The 24,776-nt window shown below is 46.1% G+C and overlaps 1 protein-coding gene across 1 annotated transcript in view; it reads left to right on the top strand.

Moving 5' to 3' along the window:
* The first annotated feature begins 414 nt into the window (after positions 1–414).
* The window catches only part of LOC144934747 (uncharacterized), a 106,473-nt gene continuing 82,111 nt past the window's right edge, over positions 415–24,776 (top strand). Inside the window, exon 1 of the mRNA XM_078860854.1 lies at positions 415–471. The gene's annotated coding sequence lies outside the window, so the exon portion shown is untranslated. The remainder of the gene's footprint in view (positions 472–24,776) is intronic.

Here is a 24,776-nt window from a genome sequence, read left to right as displayed (position 1 = left end):
ATGAACGTGTAGTGTGTGTGTGCGCTCATGCGATTAATCATGTCTGATGAGTCAAGCAGTGTTCTACAGCATAGCATATGTGTGTGAATTATCGTGTCGATTAAAGAGTGTGGCAGCATTGTATAACATGTTTGTGCCTGTGAATTATCGTGTCTGTCCGTTAATATCGCGGTGTTCTAGAATGTGTGTGTGTGTGCGTGTAAACTATCGTGCCTGTGAGCCACGGCGGTCTAGAACGTGTGCGCGTGTGAATCATCGTGCCTATTAAGGAGTGTCGCAGCATTCTATAACACGTGTGTGTATGAATGATCGTTTCTGTCAATGAGTGTAGCAGCATTCTAGAACGTGTGTGTGAAGCCCCATGTCGTTTCATCATCGCAGAGCTGCTGAAGAACGGCGGAAGGTATCCACGGGACGGGGACGTTGACGGAGAAGAGACTGAGACGGAAGGCGATACGGAGCCCTCGCCAGGCAAGTCTTGTTGGCGTGAACGATCGCGTGTGACCGGGCATCGAACTCTGATCGCCGGGTTTTGTCGCGCAGTGCGCTCGCCAGCATGCCGCCGCTTCACACGCTCCACGCACGCGCACACAAACTTTTGTTTCCTAATCTTAGAGTTTCCCGTGCTTGGGTAAAATGAAACTGAAAACACTTGTTATATTATGCACATGTATTTAAACACTCAAATAGAAATGTTTTTTTCACATTTAATTTTGCATGGTTGTAAATTATTTAGTTTTTGGACGTGCAGATAATTTTTCACTTCCCTGTCTGCAAACAGAAAAAAAAACCGCTGCAGATATTTTCTGCTCGGGCTCATTATAATTAACTCTATGCAATAATTTTGTCTTCTCAACTGTTATGTGTTCACTTATGTGAACAATTAATTGTTCCCATTTGTTTTCCATGAAATTATTTCCTGAAGGAATAAGCTAAAATTTGTGTCCGTGTCCTTTACACTGCAGTGCTAAACTGTATGACTGTATAATGTGGCTTAAATGCGACCACATGTTTTTTTGGATCTTTTCCTAAGTTATTCCCATTGTGCTCTCGACATTCCGTCGCGAGACAAAGGGTTATTTTGGAAACCCTGTAGAGCGGTAAGCTAACCCGTTCGTTAATCTTTGCACAGAGTAGGGATTGCACTCTACTATGAGGTTGTTTGAAATATTGGTTTGACTTTGATGAGACAAAATAAAACTCAACTAAACGATTTCCCCAAGTAAGGCCCACAGAGCTGTATACTTTTTTTTCAGAAGCGCCGTGGCCACAAATGTTAGCTCAACGAAGTGGCTTATCATGTGGAAATGTATCGCAGCCAAATACTCGAGACACATGTTTCTAAATGTGAAGGGCAAAACCGGAGAACCTGGTGAAAAATTCACACGACCATGGGGAGAACATGCAAACTTAAAATATACTGACACCAGGGTTGAGATCGAACCCACATCCTCCTGTATACAAGACGTGGTAGTGAACGTCTCTCCACCCTGACGTCCTTAACTATTGTGCATCTTCGTGCAGTCATTAGTAACCAGGTGGAAACCATAAACTTGTTCCAATTGAGACCCTGCTATTAATTGTAGGTGATTGAAATCGAGATTTGAACCCAGGATCTCACCGGTACCAGCTGAGCGCTCTGAACTCTTGAGTCGCCCGGCCACCCCTCCGGCTTATGGGTGGGTAGGAGACGTCATAAAAGCTCCTAGGATATTTAGAAACAGTCCTCGGCAGAGGATAAGATGCGATTCCTAAAGCTGGGCTTTAACAGGGGGGTGGAGTGTGAAGTGGTTGGGGAGGACCAATGCTGAGGGCGTTTCCGATGATTTTCGGCAGCCTCGGAGAAGGAGTGACCTCTCATTGAGCGAGAGGTTGACGGAGGGTTTTTGACCGAAAGCTACCTGTGCTCCAGCGGAGGCCACCGGCAGGAGGGAGGGGGGCGGGCGGAGTACAAAGAGGTGTGAAAGGAGAGGCCGGTGGAAGTCGGTCCGTTTTTATTTCAATAAAACGTATTCTTTGTTAACATTTTACGTATCTGATTTAGCAGACATCTAATTGCATCTCGTATACATTTGTATCTCGTAATTGCGTCTGTGAAAACTATTGGTCATCTGTGAAAAAGAGCTTCACAGCTCATGAGATTTCTCCATGATTAATAAAGATTCTGATTCTGTATCTCATAAATTAAGCCACGAGCAGGGATTTGACTTTACAAGCCTTGTTTGGATGATTTATAGAGAATTTATATAATAGCTTTTTATAGCTGAAAATTGCGTGAGGTCTTATGACGTTTTATGGTTTTTATTCTTCTGTAGCCCTTTAGCGGGACAGTGTCTTTTTAACCGAGCGTGATTCATCACCTCTAGGTGCCGCTATGAGCCGCGCTGTGGAGACGCAGTTGTTTTAGCTTCAGATGCGTCACGTGTGACATCATGGCTGGCTGGTGGATTTGCTTTCCATCGATGGATAGCCTAGCCATTTGCTTCAATTTGTCATGATTTTCTTTGTGTATCAAATCAGTGAGATTTCAGTGCTAAGTAATAATTGCCAGCAGCATATTGGTGTATGCCCCTGTGGCAGATGAAACCTCCAGAAAATCTTCTACTGCTGCGTAGTTTTTTTTTGCGTTTGGGCTGCATAGCGCTGCGATGAGGGGTGGTTGGGTCATACCGCGCGCCGTTTGCCTGACGTTTTGCCGACGAAAATCCCACCAGAGAGCTACAGAGATTATCTATATTAATTGAAAAAAGGCATTTGGTCATTAAACTATGCTGAACCAAACCCTGTTGAAAAATTACGTCTTGTAAAGTCGGCGAGGATGTTGCTGAGTTGATATGACACTGAAATGTGAATCTGTTACTTTATTCGCACCCACAATGACAAAGGATGTCAGGATATAGGAAGTGGTCTCCAAGGAAACTGATACATAAGTACGTTTAATCCGCTCATTGTGTAAAAATTGTGATACTAGCTTCTGCAGTAATTTGTTGTAATCTGTAATGATAGTTAAATTTCATGGATTCTGATTAATTAATTATTAATCATCGGTGGTCTGAGGACACCTGCCTGATTTCATTGTCTTGTAATCCTGTGACGTCATCGTGGTTCATTTCACATGATTTGGCCATTTTGTATCACAATGGAAGCGTGGCTCGAGCACGCGCCTCAAGATTGGAAGATTGCGATCGCAAATCCTGGTCAGTGGTCGACTGCTTCTCATCATTTTGGGCTCCATAGAATTAGTGCCACTTTGTGAGAAGTCGGCGGTTGTTGTGTCCCATCGATAGACTCTTCCTGTCGTAGGAATGTGGAGTTTTCGAGCATTTGTCAAGTGCTGCCCCTTTGCTCGTCTTAAGCTGGAAGTCGCTTCGAAATGTTTTGGTTTGCTGGCTCCCGTTACAATCACGTTTTGGAAATGACTTTAAATCGTGCGACTGAAAAGGAAAAGTTGGGGAGGGAAGTGGAAAAGTTGTGCTGTCACGGTGCGAATTCCGATAGACCCACAGGCCTACAGGAACTGACTGTGCAGTAACGAGATACAGCTGATACTAAGGTCAAAATCATTCCTTCCATGGGGAGGCGGATAAGATCCATATGCGGCAAAACTAAGCCCGCTGTCCGGCTAATTTGTGCGCACGTATAATGTTCCGTGACATTGTTTGTCCACGATAGGACATTGTGTGTTGTGTCAGCTCATTCGGTGCAAGCACCCCCACAGTTTCCGGACTCCGTTGTCAACTGTGTTGATTGCTTCTCGGCCAGACTGCTGCAGGGCAATACGCACCATTCACGGCAACAATGATGAAGCAATGTGAGCGGTGTTATTTGGCTGCCTCGCCACTTAGCTTGCCGGTGTATTCATAGTTTCTGTAATGTGTTTAAATGTGAATGTATAATTGTATACGCGGCACTTGTCACAAACCTGTACGATTGTGACCCGTATGTTTATATGAAGTCTACACCCTGAGGATAAGACTGAGAAAGTTGAAGCCAGTCCAAGGTTTGTCTGCTTGAACAAATGCTGCTGGAAAGCAGCATTGGCCCTGCAGACTCGCAGAGTGATAGAGCCCATTGCGATGGGATTTTGTTGTTGTTGAGTCACTCTTTTTTTTTAGATTTAAAGCTTTCGTGACTGCAGGGATTCATCTTCTTGGTTCTTTCGGTAAAGTCACGTAGAAGGGAAGTAATAAAATAATAAAAAATAAAACATAATAAAATAAAGTAATATAAAGTCAAATAATATAATAGAATAATTATTTTATTATTTTATTGCTTCCCTTCTACGTGACTTTACCGAAAGAACCAAGAAGATGAGTCACTCTTATCTGTTGTCTTATAATAGCAAGGCAAGCTTGATTGAAAACTGTTTACAGTCAAGAGTTTAATGAATGAAAGATGATTTTATTCATAACGTTAAATAAGTAACAATCGTATCATATATTGTTGCTGGGAAAAAAAGTTTTACTGCCTGGCTGGCTGGCTGGCTGCCACACGGGTGACGTCACGGCACACGTCTGCGCGATGACGTCACCCCGCATCCCACAGCGTCGTGCCCAGGCTCGCGCGTCGCCTTGACGTCACAGCCCTCCCACCCCGCGCGCCACCCCCAGACGTGTATCCCACGCAAACGCGCGGCCAGTGCACGCAATTTTTAAATCCTTTATATTAAGTTCACTTGCTTGCGCGCTTACGACCGTGCAAATCTTTCGGTCTTTTTTTAACCCACTTCCCGTGATCCAATCGAGCTGACATTTTGCACGCAGACTCGTTGTGCGTGACAATTTATTTTCGTGAAAAAATTTTTCCAAAATTTTCCACTTTTTAGGAAAAAAAAAATTTCATATTTAATTTAAAATACCAATGTGATTAAAATGAAACTCTTAAATTTCGATTTAAAGCTTTCGTGACTGCAGGGATTCATCTTCTTGGTTCTTTCGGTAAAGTCACGTAGAAGGGAAGTAATAAAATAATAAAAATAAAACATAATAAAACAATTCTCACGACGTTTCGGCCACAACGCAAGCAGCCATCCTCAGGCGAAGAATGAAACACCCCAAGCTTGGAGCGTATATTTAAGCTGGGTTAGAGGGGGGGGAGGTGGGAAGAAGAGCGCCTAAACAAAATAATTTGCATATCAAGAGGAATTCAGCATATGGAAAATGCGTAGGAGGTGGGCGGGGGGGGTTCCAAATCAATACTATGCCCGTGCATTATGCAGGATTAGCAGCATCAAAGGGGGGGGGGGAAGGGGGGGAGCATTAACAAAGGAAAGGAATGTTAATAGTATGTAGCTGTAGTTACTAAACAACCACGTAAAAAACTACAGTATAAACTGCATGACAAACTAAAGTATAAACTACATAGCATCATCAGTAAACTTACTATACTCTACAATAAGCTGAGTTACTAACAGTAAGTAATACATGAAAAATTCTACGTTGTAAAAAATTATATAATATGCTTCCATCTAAACTTTATTCTCTTACATCACACGCGTCTATACCGTACTATATACTTCCATAGGCAAAACCAACATTAAATTACATACTGTATTGCTATAAACCACCCTATACCTTATACATTTTTAATATAACACTATGTATTATTCTACCCACCCTAATGTGTATCAAAATGGTTTATTACGTCCTTCCAGTGATTGCTAAGCCAGAATCCATCTTCTCGGTTAAAATTGTCTCTGTGTTTGTAAATGTGGATCGCCTCATGTACGAATCTCTCATGATAGCCAGATGGCTTGCAGAGAACCTCTGTCTTGGAGAAGTCAATGTCATGTGAGCCCACTGAGTTGTAACAGTGATCTGCCACGGCTGAGGTGTTTGTCCTACAGTGTTTCAGGTCAGCTTTATGTTCACGGATGCGGTCCGAGACATGTCGTTTGGTTTCCCCAATGTAACTGCTACCACAGAGGCAACTTAGTTTGTAGACACCAGGGTACTGTATGTCTGGAACCACATCTTTTACAGACGGTACCAGATCACGGATTTTATGTACTGTGTTGAATCGGACCTGGATCTTGTGTTTAATCAGGATTTTGGAGATCTTTTTTGTGACCCCAGCAATGTAGGGTAAGGTGATGGTCTTGAAAGGCTCCTCAACAGGATCCTTCTTGGTGGTTGGAGTGATGGCTTTGCGGATTGTGTAGTCGGAGTAACCATTAGCCTTAAGAGCTTGGCGTACGTGTTTGAGTTCACTGGAAATGTGTTCATGGTCGGAGATGCATTGGGCTCTATGATATAGAGTCTTGATGAGGGAATTCTTCTGGGATGGATGGTGGTGGGAATCCGGTTTTAGATAAGCATCCGTGTGGGTGGCTTTCCTGTAGACAGAGTGGCTCATTGAACCATCAGGTCTCCTTTTGATTAGGACATCCAAAAAGGGTAGCTTGCCATCATTTTCGACTTCCATGGTGAATCTGATGGCTGGGTGTATGGAATTGATATGGTCGAGAAATTGGTCTAGAGCAGGCCGGCCATGTGGCCAGATGACAAAATAAAGAAGATACACCTCTTCGTCCCATTGTCTCTACTATCAACTCCCCGACTTACAAACTGGCTCGTTTTTTGTCCGAAATCCTACGGCCTTTCACTGGAAAAACCACCTCTGCAGTACTAAACTCTACTGACCTGGTATCAACAATCAAGGGGATTGCCCTGTCCCCAGACGACCTGCTTGTCAGTTTTGATGTGGTTTCCTTGTTCACCAAGGTGCCTGTGCCTGACACCATCGCAATCATTGAAGACTTGGTTCATCAAGGACTGAATGCTGGGGTACCCCCCCTGGTGAGACACTGCTTAACCAATACATACTTCACCTGGAATGGAACCTTCTACAAGCAAATTGAGGGCACCCCAATGGGCTCCCCCTTATCTCCGGTTGTAGCCAACATCTTCATGGAGAAATTTGAGACGGACGCCATCCAGACTGCCACTCTACGCCCGACCTTATGGAAGAGGTACGTAGACGACACTTTTGTCATCTGGCCACATGGCCGGCCTGCTCTAGACCAATTTCTCGACCATATCAATTCCATACACCCAGCCATCAGATTCACCATGGAAGTCGAAAATGATGGCAAGCTACCCTTTTTGGATGTCCTAATCAAAAGGAGACCTGATGGTTCAATGAGCCACTCTGTCTACAGGAAAGCCACCCACACGGATGCTTATCTAAAACCGGATTCCCACCACCATCCATCCCAGAAGAATTCCCTCATCAAGACTCTATATCATAGAGCCCAATGCATCTCCGACCATGAACACATTTCCAGTGAACTCAAACACGTACGCCAAGCTCTTAAGGCTAATGGTTACTCCGACTACACAATCCGCAAAGCCATCACTCCAACCACCAAGAAGGATCCTGTTGAGGAGCCTTTCAAGACCATCACCTTACCCTACATTGCTGGGGTCACAAAAAAGATCTCCAAAATCCTGATTAAACACAAGATCCAGGTCCGATTCAACACAGTACATAAAATCCGTGATCTGGTACCGTCTGTAAAAGATGTGGTTCCAGACATACAGTACCCTGGTGTCTACAAACTAAGTTGCCTCTGTGGTAGCAGTTACATTGGGGAAACCAAACGACATGTCTCGGACCGCATCCGTGAACATAAAGCTGACCTGAAACACTGTAGGACAAACACCTCAGCCGTGGCAGATCACTGTTACAACTCAGTGGGCTCACATGACATTGACTTCTCCAAGACAGAGGTTCTCTGCAAGCCATCTGGCTATCATGAGAGATTCGTACATGAGGCGATCCACATTTACAAACACAGAGACAATTTTAACCGAGAAGATGGATTCTGGCTTAGCAATCACTGGAAGGACGTAATAAACCATTTTGATACACATTAGGGTGGGTAGAATAATACATAGTGTTATATTAAAAATGTATAAGGTATAGGGTGGTTTATAGCAATACAGTATGTAATTTAATGTTGGTTTTGCCTATGGAAGTATATAGTACGGTATAGACGCGTGTGATGTAAGAGAATAAAGTTTAGATGGAAGCATATTATATAATTTTTTACAACGTAGAATTTTTCATGTATTACTTACTGTTAGTAACTCAGCTTATTGTAGAGTATAGTAAGTTTACTGATGATGCTATGTAGTTTATACTTTAGTTTGTCATGCAGTTTATACTGTAGTTTTTTACGTGGTTGTTTAGTAACTACAGCTACATACTATTAACATTCCTTTCCTTTGTTAATGCTCCCCCCCTTCCCCCCCCCCCCCTTTGATGCTGCTAATCCTGCATAATGCACGGGCATAGTATTGATTTGGAACCCCCCCCGCCCACCTCCTACGCATTTTCCATATGCTGAATTCCTCTTGATATGCAAATTATTTTGTTTAGGCGCTCTTCTTCCCACCTCCCCCCCCTCTAACCCAGCTTAAATATACGCTCCAAGCTTGGGGTGTTTCATTCTTCGCCTGAGGATGGCTGCTTGCGTTGTGGCCGAAACGTCGTGAGAATTGTTTTATTATGTTTTATTTTTATTATTTTATTACTTCCCTTCTACGTGACTTTACCGAAAGAACCAAGAAGATGAAACTCTTACTCAAGAAAAACAGAAATGAATAATAAAATAAAACCGATGCCACGCATATAAAGGATTTATAGTGAAAAACTTTGTTTTTACGGGTTCATTTTTTTGATTGCAAAATTCATGCACATGGCGTCTGAAAACGCCGTCGAGTTAGAAACGCACAGTTTTCGCACGGAGGTGCGGGAAGCCATAGACACGCACGTGGGGAAAAATAGCCCAAACCGGTGTCAACGATCTCCCCCAAGCGCTCTGGTCCGATATTGGGGTGTTTGGCCAATGGCACTCATGAGTCCGATTTTGCACTGTTGGCTACTACGTACGGTGTGAAAGAAGTTTAAATACGTACGAGTCATTTTGTTTGTAAGATGATTTAATTTTTGTTCTAAGAAAAGTATATGGACACTCAAACCATTAGAAACAACACAAACAATAATATACAAATGAGATGGTAAAGTTGAGACGAAAAAATAATCGATTTTTAAGCTGAATTGTGGCCCTTATAATTAATTGCATTGCCAGGGTGCACAGTTTTCTGTAGCTCGGAATGCAATTTACACCACTAGCGATAGATGCAGCAACGTGGCCAATACAGAACCCACATCTCGTTAGGGTGACTTATCAGACAATTCTACCAAACCTTTAACACGTTAACAAGCCCGACATTCCTTTAACTCTTTACTGTACCGAGGCATCTGCAAGTTGCAGGGTGGGTGTCCTGTTCACCACTGAATTTCAGAACATGCAAGTGGTTCAGAAAGGCTAATCGCCATTGTTTTTAAAGACATTGTACTCACCGCAGAGAACTGTAGTGACACGACCGCACTTTGATAGTTGGCGCCAAATCGTGCCACACGCCCTCCCGCATGGCCTTGTGGGAGCCTTGGTACCGATAAACGTATTTATTTAAGCTTTTCTACCGATTCTATTCCGATGACGTACATCATCGTAATGGAAAAAGGTTAAGTATGCTTACATATGCCATTGTCGCACTGAGACCCTTTTATTAATTTAAATTTCTATTGTAACCAATTGCCTATAACCTTTCTGTGAATGTCCCATGCTTTTGTCAATCCACTGCTGGATACGGGCCTTTTTAATGCTGTGCGGGCCGTGGAGGTTCTTTTGTTATTTTTCGTGACGCCGATCGGTGTGTTGGTGAAGACGTGGAGCGTAGAAGTGCAGTACGGCATTCGATTTTGCTACACTGCCCTCTGTTGCCAACAACGTAGCACTGCAACTTAACACATTCCTGCGGAGGGAGCTGGTAGGAACGTTGGGTTGCTCGGTCAATGGCCAGGGTCAACGGCGGCGTGGTGTATTCCGCAAATATGGCCGACTGTGAGGGCGGGCACAAGCCGGCGTGAGTAGGTTAAACGTTGAGTTTTATAAGGGCACCACGGGGTGACCAGCCCCTCCCCACCCAGCCCCACCCCATCCCAGCCCCCACCCAGCCCCACCCTCCCCACCCAGCCCCTCCCCACCCTCCCCACCCAGCCCCTCCCTGCACGATGGACACAATAATCCCCTTTTGGGCTGGTGTAACCAGGAGGTTCCTACCAGTATAAATATCTGTATGGATGTATGTTGAATCGTACGTAGCCAACCCATGCTGATTGGAGGGAGTATGCAGACTTGACCCTTTCGAGATCTGACGAGGAGATCGGATACATTTCGATTGATTCGATCATCGGCCACTTTGCTGTTGTGGTTTTGCGTATGTTTGGTAATTAATTTCTTATTTAGTGCGTGGAATGGATTTTGTAAAGGATCGGGAATGGGAGTGATGTTTGTTGGTGCTTAGCACAACGATACTAGTCATGGGAGTTCCTTTCTCAGCAAAGAACAACACCAGTGGGATCTGAACCTAAACCTGTGCATCCTCTAGGTCAGGGGTGTCCAAACTTTTTGCAAAGAGGGCCACATTTGATAAAGTGAAGATGCCCGGGGGCCAATAGTTCCTTTTGACATTGTTTTAACCACAAAAGTTACGTGGAAATACACACTGTTATAAAACTATTTTCATTGTCACAATTACCTTTATTTTTCAAATGACAATGTAACCAAATATAAGCCACTCAGGCAGACGGGAACAACTCTAAAAACGCAATTCTGCCTTTCATTCAGTCAGATAACATTGAACAAACTGTATAGAATACCTTAAATTTCCATGAGTTTTATGATGTATTTATTCTGACAGAGCTGGCGAGCCATAAATAACACATAAGACCGAAGCTGCGGGCCGTATGAAATCTGCCCGCGGGTCGTGATCGGCCCGCGGGCCGGACTTTTTACATGCCTGCTCTAGGTCAACTCAACTTGACGGTAGTGTGCCGGTAGTGGAATTTAAACATCAGCACTGAACCCTTGTGTTGCTATGAAATAGGTGCTCGCTTAAAGCGCTTACCACGCTTACCACAGAGGTCTGCAGCACTCTCCTCTGTCCAAAAATGCCTGTTAGGGATTGGGCCAATCATCCAAAAGCAAGACCTCCTGAGAATGAGCCTTGAGACTCGGGCGTAGCGCCCCTGAAAAATATAAAAAATGTAATTTTTTATTAATAATGCATTCGGCTCAACGTGGGGGTGTGTTTGTCTGCGTGATAGATCTGCTCCCTGGGTCAGTCATGTGACAGAGCGAATGCATTACCAGCACAGACGTGACTCGATTTCACAATCAAATGTCGTCTCTCCCATGGGGCTGTCGGTGAACTTCCAGCACCCCCCCCCTCCCACCCCGGCCTTCTTCCACCGCTCCCCCGTGGTGGGGGGCTTGAACGCCAATTGTTTGTCCGGGGATGCGTCCTGCCGTGCTTGAAGGCAGCTCTGATAAGAACGCGATTACCGACACGCGCAGGGGAGCACTCCCCCTCGCTCCCTTGCTGTGGCCTCCTGCCGACCGGACGACTCTTCTGTTGCCGCAATTCCCCCCCCCACCACCAAAGCTCAGGGATGCATATCACTGTGCAATGAAAAGCGAAGTCACAGTAGTGTCCCAATGCAGAAGCGAGATCACTTTCATATTGTCATTTTATTTCCCATGATGATGGGTACTCAACGTTCCGGTGGTGAGCGCCAGCCTCTGTCCTTCTCCCGCACCGCCGATTAGCACGGTGGGCTACGTACGGTGCGAAAGAAGTTCTACGTACGTACGTACGTGCATGCTAGTTTTAATGGGTCACACACTCCCCCTTTTCAGGATTTGAACCCCGCGACCTTCTGGTTGAGTCGTGTGCTCTGGCACAGTGCCACCTGGCCAGGTTAGCACCAGACGAAGAATAACTCAAATTATTATTATTATTATAATATTCATGTTGAGGTGGCGGGGTGGCTGGCTGGCTCAGGGGTCCGAATACTGAGCTGGTAGCGATGAGATACTGAATTGATCTGAGCCACTCGTGATTAAACGGGGTTCTCTACTGTAGTGAATTGATGGTTTCAGTCCGCTCAAACCGCCATTTCTATTCAATTTGACTTGTCACTTAATTGGCCTGCATTTTAAGCAATGATACGTAAAGTGGCCAAAAGGGGCCTATTGCAGTGACTAGTTCTGGGACGTAACTTTTCCGGGCGTTACCCGACATCGGTGTGATGCACTGCTAGCTGCAGAGTTTCAAATGTAAATTCCCTTCCCGCATGACACGGTTCCAATGCCACGATGGGAATACAATTGGGGGGGGTGGGGGGGCATGAGTATGAGTAGCTCTGGTGTTATTGGCCACACATACATAGGCTACCTTAAGGAAATGCTGAGGTCATTTTAATTAGCGATAATGTGAGTGGTTGTGCCGCATGGACCATGACCATGGATTTAGGTGATTTGAATCCTTCCTTCCCATTATGCGGTTCCGGTAATTACTAAAGTGGCCCGCCTGCTGTGGAGGCATTAAAAGCCCTGCGTGGTCATGATGAATCGGCGTAGGCCATCGTTTGTCCAGCAGATGAGTGTAATGAAAATAACGACCAAATAACCCTGGGATATATTGTAAAAATGAATATCGGTTGTATGTAATTAATAGCCCAGGTCTCCAATACAAGACGGGTAATGAATCTCTGTGGACAATCGCCTAGCTAAAGAATAGATCACCCAATTAAATTTCTGAGAACGTAGCTTTTTTCAAATTATACCAGAGTGAATGTTTGTTCCACTCAAGAGAATCACAATTGCGCTAAAGAGACGCGCGCACACACGCACGCACGCACGCGCTGATAACTGCACTCGTAGATTGGGAAAACATCTCGTGGGAAGATCCGTCTAAAAATGTAACCTGATTCGAGTGAAATCGCACCGCCATTTATTTTGAGACCGACACCTATTCATGACCGCTCAGTGGTTGGTTCTGAAACTCTCCGAATGAAGAATAAAAGTCGTCGGCGTTGAGCACGATGCCAAGCGTCGGCGCAACGCCTCCCCCATTGCATCGGCGACACGCGCCAACGCTAAGGGGTTAAAAGTTGGGGACGGTTGCCGTGGAGATGAGGCATTGGGGTTGCTGTAGCGATGGCCCGCAGATGGTTATGCTGAGAGAATAATTTATAGGGCGCTGGTAGGAGAGGGTGGGTGGGGGGGCATTGCGGAGTTTGCTTCGTAGGCGCTCGGCCCCCGTCTGCCGCTCATTAGCACGAGATTCCACCACCACCTCCTCGTCCTCGAGCGGCAGCGATGGCGGCGATGACGAGGCGCGAGCTCCCAGTCCAGAGGAGATCAATTGCCTCCCTCCCCCCCCAAAAACAATTGCATTTGGCCAGAACTGCACGGCCAATTGGTCAGAACGCAGCGCTTTGGCGATTTCTCCCCCGCCGCCTCCCCGTTGTTGGTGAGGGAGACAACAGCTCCTCGTCTTTGCCAAACATTTGACAAAAGTAAACATTCGGAAACACGTGAAATCAGCCCGTTATTTTTTTCACATTCAAGCAAACGTCGTCATTGTCGTCGGCGTCAACATTGTCGTCATCTTGTGAATCGCATTCATACACTGACCTAAAGAATGACGTCTCCACTGTATTGTAACAGTTCTGAACGTGAACGGAGAAGGGTCACTCCTTCTCTTCAGCTGCCCCACGATAAGAAACGTTCTCCCTGCAGCGATCCGTGTTGTTGACCACCCTGTTCAAGTTCAGGCTAGAGATCCTCCTGGCTTCCAGCTATGTCTGCCTGTGTTCTCAGGAATTTACAACACACATCTATTGTACATGTCTTCTCTACGTCAACACAGCCGTGCGCAGGACAGTGTGCAGTGAAGACTTTTGAGGCGGGCGCCTGGTACCCCGGGCCCATTGCAACCTGACTTACTCCATCCTCTACCCACAATCCCTCACTTTGTTCCTCTTTGGTTCTTTCGGTGAAGTCACGTATAAAGATAAAATAATAAATTAAATAATAGCATACGACGTTTCGATTACAACACAAGCAATCATCATCAGGTATAAATGAAATAGCAACAACAATCTAACCAGAAAACTATAGACAGATATATAAGCAGACAGATATCACCAAGATACATAGAGAGAGAGTAATGCATAGGCACAGAGAGGGAGATCGTCTCTGTGGCGAGGCCTTAAATTTTAATTTATTATTTTATCTTTATACGTGACTTTACCGAAAGAACCAAAGAGTAATTCCTGCAGTCACGAAAGCTCCAAATTTAAGATCCTCACTTTGTGTTGGTGCAGCCACCTCTGGCAAACAAAAAAAAAGTCGATGTGAGGAGAGTTTGTGGTAATGCACTTGTATTTCGATGCTCTGTAAATCCAAATAATAATGATTACGTTGTTGACATCCTTTGTTATATATTTTGTCTACCTGTACAAGGTAGTGTAGTGCTAGGCTGTATTATCTCTTTGTATGCGTGTGGTTTTTCCAGGCACTTTGACTTGTACCTACACGTACAAATACTGCTTCAGGCATTTGCCAAGCGGCCCGAGGAGGGGAGATCTTCTTGACAAAGGCTTCGCCACTCCCTTGAGGCTGTTATGAGTCAAGAGAGTTGATCGGTCGCATGCATTATTACTCGTCTCCAATTCATGTCAAAACAAGCCATTGTAAGTGAGACTTGGACAAACCCTGATAACATGAACGTGTGGACAAAAAAAAACTCAACTTGTCAATGAATTTATGGACAGTCTGACGGTCTTTGCTCACCAAAGTCCAAAATCTCAAATGCCGTCCTTATTCCGAGCGCCAGATTAGCATATGCGAATGACACCTCCCCCCACCCCCAGGGGCATGGTATCTTGCCCGAGGCATGGCTGCCTCAGAATGTGCACATGGCTGCTGTGATACGTTCGTACGTTCCTCATCTCAAACCGGACTTGCGGGACACGGCACGATAGACCCGTACTTGGACAAAACACTAAACGCAATCTCGATTTAAAGCTTTCGTGACTGCAGGGATTCATCTTCTTGGAAACAGAGCAGTCGGAAAGACAGCGTCCCAATCATGGACGCTGTCTTTCCGACAGCTGTTTTTTTCACCTGAGGACGGCTGCTTGTGTTGTGGCCGAAACGTCGTGAGAATTTTTATTTTATGAGGTATTTATTTATTTATTTTATTATTTCCCTTCTACGTGACTTTACCGAAAGAACCAAGAAGATAAATGCAGTCTCTTCAGGGAGTGGTTGGACAAGTGCGGAATGAACGTGCCACCCAATTAATGATATAGCGAATGTGCTTGTGTGGGGGAGGGGGGGGGGGATAAATAAATAACTGAAAACCGAAGCCTCATTAAAAGTATTGTCTCACGAAGCGCAATGCCGTTTTTTTTATGACTCCAAAGTGATTCTCAAGCGAATCCATAAACCAAGCAGCAATCCACTTCAGTGAACCGTCCCCGCATTGCTTTGAACAGGGGAGAGATAATTAAGAAATGTTGCAACGACTGCGAACTTTCTGCTCAAACTGCCCGAGCGAAGGATTCGCAAACTTTTAAGGGCATCTATTGGGGGCGCTCTTAGCGTAGATTGACGCCACAACTACAAATCAAGCCTACCAGCTCGATTTGCCGATTTTGACGAACGGTGTACGCCGTTCATTTGGGAAATGTGTGCACAATTGTTGGCTTCTGATGGTTGAACTAACCATTCAAGTTGTGTGGTTTATTGAAGACGTGCTGAGCTTGCCACCGCAAGGCGTTTTATATCATCGGCTGGAATGAACCACCAGGTGAATGCATTTTTATTATTCAGCCGCAACCATTGCTCAGCCTGATAGCCGCGTTTTAGTCGATAACATTGGTGATTCAGCTCTGTCACCCTAATTGTGGGGCACACTGAAAGCCAAGGTTGGATTGTCTCATTGGAAACTCGGTGGTAAATTTCGTGCGAGCATTCCAAACCCTTGTGGCGCTCGGCTGAAAATGAAAAAAACAATCTCCGATATCAAAATGCCAAATGTATTTGCTTGTGGCAATGAAAAGACATTACATCGTGCTAATTTCCCACGTGAATTCCGAGCCGCAAAAAAATAATAGTGAAATCACAACACTTTCCAAACCAAGTGGCGGCCGGTGAAGGCGAATGCTGCAAACAAGTTGTTAGTATTAATGATCGCATTTTGCCCGCTCATCCCCCAGTGGCAGCTGCTGTTTGGGCGGAACGCGACCGCAGCGGTCTCGGATCGAGCGACTGAAAACGTGCTGCCGAGCCCGAGAGGCGCGCGAGCCGTCCCGCACGTCTCGCTACGTAACTGCGCGATGAGCGGCGCACGTGCCTCACGTTCTCTAACCGGGGCTTGCTGCTCGCAAACACCGACAAATAACGCCGCGCCTCGGCATCCCTGCTGCGATGCCCTCTCTGGCTGCCCTTGTTTTTCTTTAGAATCCACTGACGGTTTTGATGATTGTTATGCGGCATTATTATTTGTCCCCGGGGTAGATCGGTGGTGCGGTAGTGGATGGTGCAGCGCGGTTTTAACCCGCGACCTGAATTTAATTCCCGGCCACGGCTAACGTCGGTGGAAAGTGGTGTCATCAAATGCGGGTCTACACACCTCCCCCCCCTCACCAACCCTTGGTGAAGTATAACCAGTAACCCCTCACAAGTGATGCAGTGTGTGGGGGAGACATTCGTCCATTGATGGAATGTTAATGGCTAGAATTTCGTTACATTGTTTATTGTTGTAATTTTATTTTGGGAGGTCGAGTTGGTTGTCTTTGGGCATTGCGGTGGCTGTTGATAGAAGCAAGGCGAGTAGATGATAATTGTTTTTTTACCCTTCTATCTGGCAACAAAACTGACACCTATTTTACAAGGAGTCATGTTTGCATAGACCACAATACCTGCAGCCATAATGCAAACAAAAATCATAACTCTGATAATATATGCACTGTCCTTGAAGTTGATTGGTCCACACCCGAGACAGCATTCCTTAGAGCCTAGTCTCACATGGTGTTGGACCAGATGACGCCAAAAGGCGCACAACTCAAAGACAATGCACCATCAGAGTATGAGAGCTCGGGGATAAGCATTTACACCATTGGAACCTCATTTGTCTGAAGAAAAAAATATGATAATTGGTTTTTTACCCTTTTATCTGGCAACAAAACTGACACCTTTTCAAGGCGAGTAGGTTGCTGGTTTGTCTGCGAAGCGTTTGAGTGTCGCAAATGTTCTAAAGGATATAACGGAATATTTTGAACATTCCATGTGGGCTGTGGTTAAACTAGGTACTCAGGTGTGGCAGGTTTGATGAACTCTGTTCGTTCACCACTGATTGCACGAATAATCCATCTTACAAATGTGTTTTTTTACTATACTCAGTCAAGCATAACGTTTTTGGGATACAATTTAAATAGAAGGTCATTTAGTCATGCCGACCTTACTTTACAGAGCATGAATGACTGATGCCTTGCTGGAATATAAATATTCACCCGTGCAGTCGTGATCCAATTGTCATGATTCAGGGTTATTGTTCAATTCGAAAATCAATTAATGTTTTCCTCTCTTGCTTTCCTGGCTGATTTGTACAGCGGCTCCTGGCCCATTTGCTTAAATGTGACTTGATCATCTTATTTACAAAAATCATCAATAATCGATTCTTCCACCTATGATGCAGTGCACGTATTGGGAGCTTAAGAATCCACGTTAATTGATGAGCCGATGTTGTCGTTGCACGGCTAATGTACAGGGCCGGTGACGTGGCCCAGCGGCAGCGAGTTCACCGCTTGTTGGCTCACAGGGTCGTACCAAATAAATGAAACTGAAAAAAAATTAAACTGAAACTGTTACAGGGGTTCGGGGTTCGACCCCAGCAGACGGCTTTGATCAGTACTGCGGCGCTAATTTACCGTAAAAAATAAAAACTAGGCGTCGTCTGCTGCACGGTGGACATTAAAGACCCCGTACCGTCTTTCTATAACAGTGGGTCATTGTGCGCTGGAGCCATGGTCCAAATTTGCCACGATGGAAAAATGACCCCGAAATTTGTATGTATGTATGTGTATTGAATTTCTTTCACACCGTTACGTAGCTAACCGTGCTAATGTGGTTTAGTACACATGGTGACTATCGCTTCCCCCCCCCGCCCGCATTGGCAGGCTAATACCTGATCGCAGGCCAGGTGCTGAGTCTCCTTGTGCCCCACAGGACATCTGCCACTGTGGGTGCCCTTTGTGTTGGGGTGAGAGGCAAGCGGCTTATCGCGTGTGAAACACTCCGGGGCACCACGGCGTAGAGGCTGCTCCATCAGAAACAAATCATCATTCGCGTGTTGTCGTCGCCAAGAGAAGCTCTGTGTAGCGTCTGCAGAAGTGGTTCTGTGGAGTCATCATCCAGGGCCTTTCCAACGTGGCCTGATGTTATGTTGGCTGAGGATTCTCACAAGAACGTTTCATCAGTGGCGTGTGCCATGTTACGGTTTATTGTTATTATTATAATTTTGAACCTCGCCTGACTCCCGATTTTAGAAGGGTTGGGATGTAATCAGCGGTGAAATTCCAGAACACGCAAATAACGGGTAGCCGTTAAAATAATTGTCACGTTAATAAAAGCAACGACATAGAGACGTAGTTTTTTTCCCCTAAATTTTAGCAAAGATTGACGGGCAATATGTGGCTTAACCTGCCTCTGATTTGGCTGCCTAGTCATATTCATCCACAGTAATTGACCACAGATAATCCACGCGTCTCTTTGACCACTGAGAAGATTAACCCTCTCCCTCCTGGAATGGTTGTATTTTTATAATACAACTTCTGGCAATGCTTCTTGGGGTGATGCGTTTAAATCACTTTGAGGTCGGCCACTGGAAAATCAATAATGGCCCTAGTGTAGTACGGTATTTATAGCAGACTCTATTTAAAGTGGCACTCACGTGTGCATGTGCTCATCTTAATAGGTGCTCACTCACGGCACTGTCATATCATTTGAAAGGTTTCGTCTGAAAAATATAGTCTTTTGAATGCTTACCTACTCAAAACTATTATCTCATTTTGGTGTCTTATTTTGGCAACATATTTGACCTTGAGACCCATTGCCTTATTACCTTGCCTTCGTTTGGCCCATAGAAGGTTGACTACTCGACAATCTGGTCTTCTTACGGTTACCCTACTTCGACCCGTAGAGCTTTGACTAACTTAGATATACTGTTGGCTTGTTACGGTAGTCAGTAGAAGCCTCACAAATAAATGTTCACACTGCTGGCAGCCTCAACCCAATGTTGCATGAAAGCGCATGAATGCGCTGTAGCAGTACGTTTTGGGCCAGGAAATAATCTGATGGGCAAAGTCCGTTTATACTTTTACACGTAGAGTCCAATGGAGGTCTCCTTTATTTTTTGCATTCACCCCACTTTGACCCATTGCACACGTGGTCATTATTTTCTGCGGTAATACGAAGCACTTGAAAGGGAGCACGTCTTGAATGGGTGGGCCTGTGCACATCTCCTCCTCCTGCTCGTTGCTGCTCCTGTTGTATTATCTCGTCGGCTGTCAGTAAAGCTGACAGTTGCAAGTAGGCCTTTTTGTCCCGTGGCTTTGTGCCAATGTGTCTCGCATCGTGGGTGATTTGACAAATACGTTCCAAATCGCGGTGTTCGACTGCGGCCTTGCAGAACATTACTAAACGCGAGCGGTAGTTTATTTACCCTCAACTCAGTTGCCCCCCACGTGTGTGCTATTCACAATGGGCTCACACTCCCACAAAGCAAAAGTTTGTTGTGCACATTATTTATGCGTATTCGTGTAACACGCGCAACTCATATATGTTTATTATTATATATGCATATATATGCATTTATAATAATAATGTTACTGCCCTTTGTCAATCAAATGCTGACGAAGGCTTCCCTACACCTATTTGGTCTAGGGGAACTTTGACCATACTTCACCATGCTGGTCGGTGAAGTGTGGCTTGGTGAAGTGGGGTACCCAGGACCAGTTTACATGTTGCTCATCACTAAAGTGGTGAGATGGTAACACCCTCCCCTGGTATGCAGGAGGTTGTGGGTTCGATCCTGATCCCTGACGACTGTATATTTGGAGTTTGCATGTCTCTCTCCCTGTGGTCGAGTGGATTTTTCTCCAGGTCCTCCGGTTTTTCCCTCCATATTTAAAAACATGCGTTTAGAGGATTTGGCTAAATCATTCACACACAACATCTATCTATCTATTCGCTCACTCATTTGCCCACATTGACTCGCTCATTTGCCCACACATTCATCCATACATCCACGCACACATCCAACCACTTGCCAACAAAAGCTGCCATTCGGCACAAAAGCACCTGTGCCAGGCTAGGCACACTTTGAGGTCACGTGAAGTATCGAAGGCTCTCTTACATGAGGTCATGGGACAGACCCAGGTGCCATGGGTTGACTGACTTAGATGACTGGCAAATGCACCACCTGTGCTCCCTACTGTGCCAAATTTCTGCGATTTAGCTCCTCTGCCCTTCGCTGTTGTTGGAGGGCGACTGCCTCCAACAGCCCAGTAGCATCCTTCACGAGCCTCTACCGTAGACTGATCTCGACGCTGGTACGAGTCTTCGGCTAGTCCACTCGGCTCCATATCCTCCGATACAACATCAGCCCATCTCTTCTCTAGCCTGTACCGTGCCTATTTAGCCCCCTCTATCGAGCCAGACAGACGCTGCTTGGGCATGCTGTGGCTGGGCATGTGGGCTACATGCCCTAGCCCAGGGGTCGGCAACCAAAATAACAAGAAGAGCCATTTCTTTCCAATTCGGTACAAAATTCAGTATTTCAAGAGCCGCAATGCATCTGAGTACATACTGTACATACGTACATATCGTCAAGAAGCAGCCCGTAAAGAGCCGCATGTGGCTCCGGAGCCGTAGGTTGCCGACCCCTGCCCTAGCCAATGCAGCCTTGCCTGCTAGAGGAGCTCACTGATGGGACTGTGTCCAACCACTCTCTCACTCACTCATCCACACATTTTACCCACTCACTAACTAACCCACAATTCCAAACAAAAAATCTCCTGTATAGCCTTTAAGAGACTGTTGGGGAAAGTGTTCTTAGCGAGAACCTATGAAAGTCTGTACATGAGGGGGTGGGTGGCCAACGCTATCCCTGGCTGCCTTTGTCTCTCATTTACTGATGTTTACTCACCACACCAGGTACTTATTTAATGCGGAGTCAATCTAGGAAAGGCCCAGGACCAGTTAAATACTTCCTATTTATAATTCGAGAACGGGAACCATTACCACACATCCAAACAAAGGCAAATATCCCCCGTATACTCTTTGGTTCTTTTGGTAAAGTCACGTATAAAGATAAAATAATAGTATTTAATTTATTATTTTATCTTATAAAATAATAGTATTTAATTTATTATTTTATCTTTATACGTGACTTTACCGAAAGAACCAAAGAGTAATTCCTGCAGTCACGAAAGCTCCAAATTAAGATCCCCCGTATAGCCTGTAGCAGACCTCCATCCACTCGCTCACCCACATATTCATAATATCTGCTTACGGTCTGACACAACTTGGCATGGGACTTGCAGGTAATTGGACAATACCCTGCAGACCACAGCGCTGCATGTAGACACCGACTGACGTGTGTATGTAGCACAATTACCACTCCGCCCGCGCACGCTGGCGGACACGCGTGTCATCGCATCGTGACAGATGCGAGCGCTGGAAATCTCATCCCCCACCTTGGCGGGTGTCGCCGTTGCACCGTTTACCAGTGTAGTGCTCGGAACTTCCACCACGCACGAAGCGTTTGCACTCTCAGCCAGCAGGGGAGATTGTGTTTAGCCTTGGAAGTTGTTGGATAATTCAATTCTGACTCATTTGGCGGCCAGCAGTGATAAACTACTTTAAGACTGGGCTTAAGTAGTGATATGAGCTGTAAACTTGGCAGAGACCCATTTGAATTACCAGTGTTCGGTAACGGTGTCTTTTTTAATGAATCGGTGTGTGCCTGAGAATCGAGAAATGCAGATAATAGCAGACTTGTAATTAGCCGCCATTCTCTTGTGGTCTTGTTGTATTATAACTGCCCAAAATGAACCCAGCTCCCCTGCGTTTAACTGGAGCCGCTAATATACTTCATGTTTGTTTTACACGCGCCAGTTGAATTTAGATTATTCTTGCTTCACTTGGCCACCTGAGCTTGCGACCGCTCCGAGTCTCGCAGTATGCGATTATGAAAACCAAGAGCTGAAAATTGTAGGCCGTGCAACCTAAATAGGTTTTGATCCTGTATTTAAGGGGGGGTGGGGGGTGGGGAGATTACGCTTTAAATAGAGCAAGTGATCGACCCTGGCTGCGGAGTCTGCAGCAGTTTGGCTACATTGAACAAGTCGAGCTAACCACTGCTCATGCGCGTGCCCACCATCATCGGTGCTGTACGTGTTGTGGATTACTATGGCGATGACCATTATACATTTCATTTGAACTCCACTCGCGTGTTGGCGCGTGAACTATTGAACGAAAAAATGATGGGCGCAGTGGTTGGTGCGCTGCTACACACCTGGCGACATGCGCTTTGATTCCCGGCAATGGCTGTACGTGTGACGAGCGATGCTCGTATTAGCCCTTGGCCATCCCGTCACAAACCAGCATGGTGAAGCATGATCAAGGAAATCCTACGACGGAAAGGTATGGGGAGACCTTCATACGGCAGTGGATTGGCAACGGGCCTGCTAAACACAAAAAACGAGACAAATGAACAATACAGACGCCCCCATGCGAAATGTATTCACACCTCTTGCCGTAATGTTCACACGAATGTAATTTTCTGCAAGCCGCCTCTATTTTGGGCGATTGTGTTGTGTGGGATCGTATGTCGAAGCAAATTAAACGATTATGACAGTAAAGATGATGATGATGATCATGACGACGGAGATGAGGACCGGTCAAATAAAACGAGCGAGCGGCAACACGGAACCCCCCTTAATATTTCCCGGCGTGAGAGAGCCCATCCGCTGCTGCGCTTCAAAGGGGTTAACCCAGCGGGATGCGTGCTCGTGCGAGGGAGCCAGCCAGCCAGCCAGGCTCGGGATTAGCAGAGCGCGTGGGAGACGCGGAGTGGCTGGGTGAGCGAGCGCACGCATGCGGGAGAGTCGCCCCCGCTCGCTCGATCGCTCGATCGATCGATCGCTCGCAGAGTTGCAGAGAACAGCTGCCGCTAATCCGCACCTCCAGCACACGATGGCCGCCCGTCTCTAGGTGGCTCGTGGTTTAACATCAAATTTAGATCGCAGTGTCCGCGCCGGGAGTCGTCGTCGTCGTTGGGCTCAGCCCGACGTCCGCGTGTGATGACCAGCGCAATGAAGAACTCGCCCAGACTCAAAGGTGGGTGGGTACGTTTAATGTGTTTTTTTTATATATAAATGATACGATGTCGGCACATCTGGGAGGCACGCGCGCGTACCCGCTTGGTGAGGGATCTGCGTGGTACGCGGCCGTCCACCGCCGTTGCGCCGCCCGCTTTCGGGGAGCGGAGGAGGAAACCAAATTTTTTTTATCTTCGACTCAGAAACGCCCGGCAGAATGGAGACTCCATGACTCACTTTTTTGCCCAAGGTGTGCGCTATTTTTGGAAATGTGAAGAGACGCTGCTACTGTTACGGCTCGTCGTTCGAGTTGTTTACTAGCTGAGGCTGTTCACGGTGTTCGCCGGATAATTTTCCGGACCTGTGTTGTTATTTCACCTTTGCGCTCGTGTCAACGTGTGTATCACCGATGCGACCCCACGTGTACCAATACTCGGGTATGCGTGCACACGGTATCCGCGTGCACGCGTGGACGCGCACTTGTGAACAAGTGAGTGCGCGTGCCAGCATTGAACGTTCCCGCTCTGCGTCGTCATTGGTATTTTATTTACGGAGATGAATCTCGGCGCGGTCCGCGTGGAATTTCCTCCGCCGTGCTCGTTTATGCGGCCGCTCCCGCGGTGGCTTGGACTGCGCACGTTCGTGCGTGCCGTATGTCAATCTCGCGCGCGGATACGTCGTGGTTCCCGGGCGTGTTGTGTGCAGTGCAGTCCCCAGCGCCATCGAATCTCTCAATGATGAGCCATGAATGCATCGCAACAAGAAAAATAGTGCTGTCTGGAAAACCACAAATTTTGAAGAAACACACAAAAACGATCTTTGCATTACTGTTGTCTGTCAGTCGGTCGCAATTTTCTCAAATTCATTCCGATGGTGAGCTAAGGCAAGAAGACCATATCGCACTTCTTTAGAGCCTGCTGATGATGGTTTTTATTTGCACAATAATGTACACAGACTATATCCCCAGCGCACCATGCACGGTGTGCTCTCGCTAATTTTATATCGTATCACTGCGGCTGTAGCAGTGAGCAGTGGGTGCCAAAATGAAGGCCCCCCCCCCACCCTGTAAATTTGACAGAGTGCCTCGGGTAGCTGTGATCATTTTGCCTGCACGATCCACTCGGTGGTTGCATACTGATTTTAGATGAAGCTAAGCTCCTTAATTTTCAAGAGCCAGTGATGTTCCTGTGCTGGCTTGGCGATGGAAAGGCAATGTAAACTGTGTTGCATGAGTCAGTGCCGTGTGTGTGTGGGTAGGGGTAGTGGACCCCCCTAATGGAACATCTTCGCTGGTTAAAAACATTTAGGCTGGCCTGCCTACGATCCATCCTGGGTTTAAACAGGCTGGATTGTGTGAGGAGCTCTCAAATCCTTGAAAGATCTGGACACAGTCCCATCGGTGAGCTCCTCCGGCAGGCAAGGCTGCATTGGCTGGGTCATGGAGGCAGTCTCCCTCCAACAACAAC

This window comes from Lampetra fluviatilis, chromosome 11, assembly GCF_964198595.1.
Source record: "Lampetra fluviatilis chromosome 11, kcLamFluv1.1, whole genome shotgun sequence".
Taxonomy (NCBI): Eukaryota; Metazoa; Chordata; class Hyperoartia; order Petromyzontiformes; family Petromyzontidae; genus Lampetra; species Lampetra fluviatilis.
The sequence above is the reverse complement of the archived record's forward strand: the minus strand, read 5'-3'. Positions and strand labels throughout refer to the sequence as shown.